The following is a 6,000-nucleotide window of genomic DNA, read 5'->3' as shown; positions in this document are numbered from 1 at the left end:
CAATAAAACATCATCAGCAAAGCTTAAATGATTCAGCTCAAGACCCCCACATCTCTCATAAAAATAAACCTTGCTTCTTCCCAACCTTCCTCATGATTCGGGGCAGGTATTCCATTCTCATGACAAATAAAAGTGGGGACATTGGATCTCCCTACCTCAAACCTCGCTTAGCCTCAAAAAAACCATGTAATTATCCATTTATCATCAAAGAGAAACGAGGAGTCCTAACACAAGTCATAACCAAGTTGATGAATTTTGGTGGGAATTGAAATCCATAGAGCATCTCTTCCATGAAATCCCACTCAATGGTATCATAGGTCTTCTGTAGATCCAACTTGATCATATAGTTTGCTTTTTTTGTCCTCCTACCATAGTTTCTGATGAGATCTTGACAAATCATGATGTTGTGTCCAATAAATCTTCCATGAACAAATCCTCCTTGATTCTTTGCCACTAATTCTGGTAGAATCCTTTTAAGCCGAGTGCATATAAGTTTGGTAATAGCCTTATAAAGCACATTGCAGCAAGCAATAGGCCTATAATCCCCCATCGTGTTTGGACACTTACTTTTAGGCACAAGGGTAAGTACAGTAGAGTTCAATTCCTTTAAGAGTTGCTAGGAATGAAGGAATGAAATAATAGCATCAGCTGTATCTTTGCCTATTATCTTCCAGTTGTCCTGAAAAAAGAAACTCCCATACCCATCGGGGCCTGAGCTTTGTTCCCTGGGATATCAAAAATAGCCTTCTTCACTTCATCAAACCTGTACTCAGCTAGAAGCATATCTGCTTGTTCCCTGGATACAATCGGCCCCTACCTTATTACACAATTCTGAACTGGTTTCCTACTGCTCATTCTGCTGCCTAAAAGTTTTTGGTTAAAAGACATAAATGCATCGATCACCTGATCAGGTTTTTCCACCCTGTGTCCTTCCAGGTTTGTAATAGAAGGCACCCTATTCTGAGTTCTTCTGGCCCGAAGGTAAGCATGAAAAAATCCAGAATTTATGTCTCCCACTTTCAACCAATTCACCATTTAAAGGGTCATTCCTCAGTCTCTCTTGGCAGTTATCAAGGTCTTCCTTTGCTGTGACAGCAGTGGCAGGTACATCATTATAGTGCCTCCTGTTCAAAGCATATAGTCCCTGCTTTAAGCTTCTCAGTTTAATCACAACTTGATACATTTTCGAACCTTTTACCTGCTTTGCCCAACTATCAGAGATCAAATCCTTATAAGTATGTGCTTGGACCACATCCTAAAATAACAAAAATGCCTTTTGTGCCCACTTGGCATATAGTAGATAGTTAGTATAGCTTGAGAATGGTCAAAAATACCTTCATTTTTAAAATAAACCTCAGCAGAAGGAAACAAATCCATCCAAAGTTGATTCGCTAGAACTCTATCGATCTTGGAGTACATTCTATCTTCACCATGTTGCTTGTTACTCCAAGTAAAAAAGTTCCATGTATACTTAACATCTTCCAATTTGCAAACTTCCACACACTCATGAAACTCCCTCGCTTCTTTATACCTTGCTCGAAAACCAATTCTCTCTTCCTTGTGAAGCATCTCATTGAAATCCCCATGAACCAACCAAGCCTCCTTAATAGCAAACTCCTTTAGGTCTTGCCAAAGGATACTTCTCCCTTCATCAGAGTTGAGCCCATAAATAAAGGTAACAAAAAATCTTGCCTTTCTATCTATGGATTCCACAAAGAGATGAATCATTTGGCTAGTACATTTAAGGATATTGACCACAAAGCTATCCGGCTTCCAACACACTATTATTCTACCTCCCTTGTGTCAAGCACTATTCGATGTAAAACACCACCCTTCAAACATACGAACATATAAGGCTCCCGAATTCCGAGCCTTAACTCTTGTCTCGAGGAGTCAAACCAGCCCTATCTTTTGTTGCTCAATCAATTGCTTGACTGACATTTGCTTTTGCTGGTTGTTTATTCCCCGGACATTCCAAGCCATTATTTTATCCATCTCCAAGAGAGGGATCTCCCCCCCTCCCTTGTCAACAATCTCCTGCTCTGCACCCATTTGATCATTCTCCCTTCCTTTATCAATCTATTGTAATACCTGGAAAGAGTTACTAGTACCTGTAGCCACTAATCCCTCTCCTTGGTTCTTAATCTTCCAGCCTTTAGTAACCGGCCGAAACCCATCAGCATCAGGTTTCACCTCAGCCTTATCCTGCTTTTGCACATCCTTGACTATCCATTCCTGCTTCCTTTCCAATTTCTTTCTACAATCTGCAGCAATATGTCCCATTCCCGAGCAGTGACTACACACCAACGGCTTCCATTCATAAGTAATTGCCACAGAAGTAGTAAAGCCTTTCCCATGTTCAAACTCAATCAAATCCGGATAATCTTGCTGCAACGAAACTTCAATAAGCACCCTAGGGAAACTTAGTTTGTCTCTCATTTTAGTAGCATCATCCACCATTATAGGTTTCCCTATTTGCCCAATAATCTTGAATAACGACTTTTCCCCCCAATACTTCAATTCTAGATCATCCAAATGCACCCAAATTGGTGCCATTCAAATATCCTCCCTTTTGAAATTCACCTCTGGATCCCATGCCTTCGTTACTAGCGGTCTCTTATTGAAGAAGATATAACCTCCCTTGAGTATTTCATCCCTATCTTCCATTGAATGGAATCTAATCAGAAAAATCCCATATGAGACCATGCCCACTCATTCTACCTTCTCTTTCCACATTCTCCTAGCAAACCCTTCCAATACTTGCAATGGAGGATTAGCCCCAAGCACATAATAAACAATTGGAGGCAACCAGAATTCAATTTCCTCATGGATATACTCCTTCGTGATCTTAACTCTACTTCCAATATCATTCTTAGCAAAAGATTTCTCCAAATTTTTTTGAACGCAACCAGATCGCAGAGGAATGGGATTAGGATTACCTTTCACCTGCGTAGAAGCACTTCGAGAACCCTGAGCAGTATCCAGCAATACAACAATGTCTTTCCTGATATTTTCTTGATGCCTGATTGATCGGAGTGATGACCTAGGCGACAAAGGTTCTTGAAAAAGATCCTGGCATTGTGGATTTTGAAGTTCCCGTTCTGCTTCAGTCGCCTCTGAAATCTCCCCTTCATCTTCATCCGAAAAGATCGCTGGCTCTACACCAAGAATAGCATCCAGAGATTTAGTTTTCCTCACATCCGAACTTGAAGTCAGACCTTTCTTCTTCTTCTTGACCATAGTGGTTTGTTTTCCCTGAACTTTGGATCTTGTTTTAGCCATGGCTACAACTCAGAAGCTGAACAGAGCAAAGGAGAGGGAAAAACAATGAACTTTTCAATATAGGTTTATTCGCTTTCCTTCCATAACGTCTTACCAGATCTTGCCAAATCATAATATTATGCCCTATGAACCTTCCTTTTATAAAACCTCCTTAGGAATGAGATATTATATCAGGAAGGATGTTACTGATTCTAGAACTCAAGAGCTTAGTTGCAATCTTATAGATAACATTGCAACAAGAAATTGGTCTAAAATCCTTAACAGAATTAGGGCATTTACATTTTGGAACCAAGGTAATTATAGTTGAATTAATTTCTTTAAGAATGTTACCTGAGTCCAAAAATGAAAGCACAGCTGCACTGATATCCCCTCCAATATACTCCCAATTATCTTGAAACAAGCTACTTGAGTATCCATCAGGACCAGGTGACTTGTTCCCAGGGATACTGAAAATAGGTTTCTTCACATCATCACTTGTGAATTTGTGAGTAAGCACCCTGACATGATCAGGAGTGAGAGTGGAGCCCCTAGCCAATATTCTCTTCTCTATTTTCCTTTTGTTTTCCATTCTGGTGCTGAGTAAGTTGTTATAGAATTCCAGGAAAACTTCTGTTATCTTAGAAGGTTCATTAACTCTACTCCCATCAAGCTTCTCAATGGATAAGATCCTATTTTGCCGCTGTCTTTGCTTTATACAGTCATGAAATAGGGCTGTATTACAATCCCCACTTTGTAACCAAGCAGCTTTTGCTTTCTGATGAAGGAAGGATGCATAATCACTTTGAGACTTTATCAACTTCTCTCTAGCTTCTTTTTCTTGAGAATGCAGCTGAAAATCTAATGGGTTTTGGTGAATCTAGTGTTGTAGAGCATCTAAGTCGAATTTATTTCTAGAAACAGCAGCCTGTAAATCATGAAAACCCTCCTTATTAATCTCTTTAAGCTTGAGTTTGAATTGCTTCATCTTAGATATGACTTGAAACATTTTCATGCTAGCAATAGGTCTATCCCAAATCTCTTTAAAACCTCTCTCATACTTAGGATGTGATTTCCACATATTAAAGTATTTAAATGGCTTCCTTCCACTCACTAGTTTTGGGTGAAGAGATAAAATCACAGGAGTATGATCAAAAAGCCCTTCGTTTAAAAAAATTGCCTCTGCCCGATCATATTTGTTAATCCAAGTTTTGTTGGCAAGTACTCGATCAATCTTGGAAAAGATCCTTTCATCACCATGTTTTTTGTTAGACCAAGTGATGAAATTTCCACTTGCTTTGATATCCTTCAACTGACATGAATTTACACAACTTAAGAACTAATTATCCAGGTAGAATTTGACTCTATGCCCCACTCTTTCTTCCTTAGATAGGATGTCATTTAAGTCTCCCATTAAGAACTAGTTCTCTATAGTGTTCAAGCCCATCAAATCTTTCCATAACATCCTTCTCTCAACTTTGTTATTGGAAGCATATACTATAGTTAAAAAACTGCCAAAGCCTTCAACTGTTGACAGCTTTAAAAGCATAAGTTGGCTAGTGCATTTAAGGATGTCAACAGTGAACCTCCATGGGTTCCAAGCAATAACAATCTTACCACCTGCATGCCACGCTATATTAGAAGAAAAACACCAATTTTGAAAAACATTCGAGTACAATGTACCAAGTTTTGGTGGCTTGACTCTAGTCTCAAGGAGCCCAACAAAATCAACCTTTTGGGAATTAATAAATTGCTTTATTAATTGTTGTTTGTGTTGATTGTTGGCTCCTCTAACATTCCATCGTAGGAGTCTATCCATTAGAAAGAGAGGGTCCTCCCACCCTCCTGTTTCAACCAAATCTGCATAAACCTCCCCTATTTTAGCATCCCCATCTTGTTCATCAAGGACCTGGAAAACATTTTGCACTATTGTCTCCTTTGGTTCTGCTGTAATTGTAGTGTCTCTATCAGCTTTTTTCCTAGTGCTTATGACCTTTGTAAAGCCTTCACTATCAACTTGCTCTTGTTGCCTCTGGATCGCAGCTACGGAAGATTTAGGAGACAGAGGCGACTGCAAAACATCTTTCAGGGCAGGATCATCCTCCACCAGGTCGTCCTCCTCCGAGACCTCCAAAGCTTCGATTCCAGAGATTTGCTCCATCGGAATGGAGCAATTTCCATACTTCTTCCCTTTCAATCCCTTCTTCTTTGCAAGTTTGGTTGCAGATTTGGGTTTCCCCTGAATCTTTGATCTTGTCTTTGCCATGGCACCAGCTAATCGCAGCTGCAATAACGCAAACACAGAGGAAAACAAAATCAAATGAATTACTTCTACTCAAACATTGAAATAGGGAACATCTCGGTAAGTACTCTCACTGGCCAACTTGTCAATTAAGTTCCTCTAACATTTCATCGTGCAAGAATCCATAAAAGCGCTAGTACCCATGGCCTTCTTGGCGTGGTCTCCCACCATTCTTCAACGGTGGCCTCTGCTTCGATAAGCCGCGTAAGGGTAGCCACTACATAATTTCAAAAGCGGACACTAAGTTGTAAGCTTTTGTTACACATTAGACCGACCGTGTCTAAACCACTTGCTCACAAGATTAACTTCTTAAAGTTACTCTTTTAGTTCCATATGCATACTATGGACACCACCCCTAGGAAGAACCCAGGCAAAGTTTATGAAACTTTGTGAATAGCAAGTGACAAAGAGACTTGCATGCATGGTCGCTTGAGGGGTGC

Source organism: Cannabis sativa, chromosome X (assembly GCF_029168945.1).
Source record: "Cannabis sativa cultivar Pink pepper isolate KNU-18-1 chromosome X, ASM2916894v1, whole genome shotgun sequence".
In the NCBI taxonomy this organism is placed as follows: Eukaryota; Viridiplantae; Streptophyta; class Magnoliopsida; order Rosales; family Cannabaceae; genus Cannabis; species Cannabis sativa.
This window is presented reverse-complemented; position numbering follows the sequence as displayed.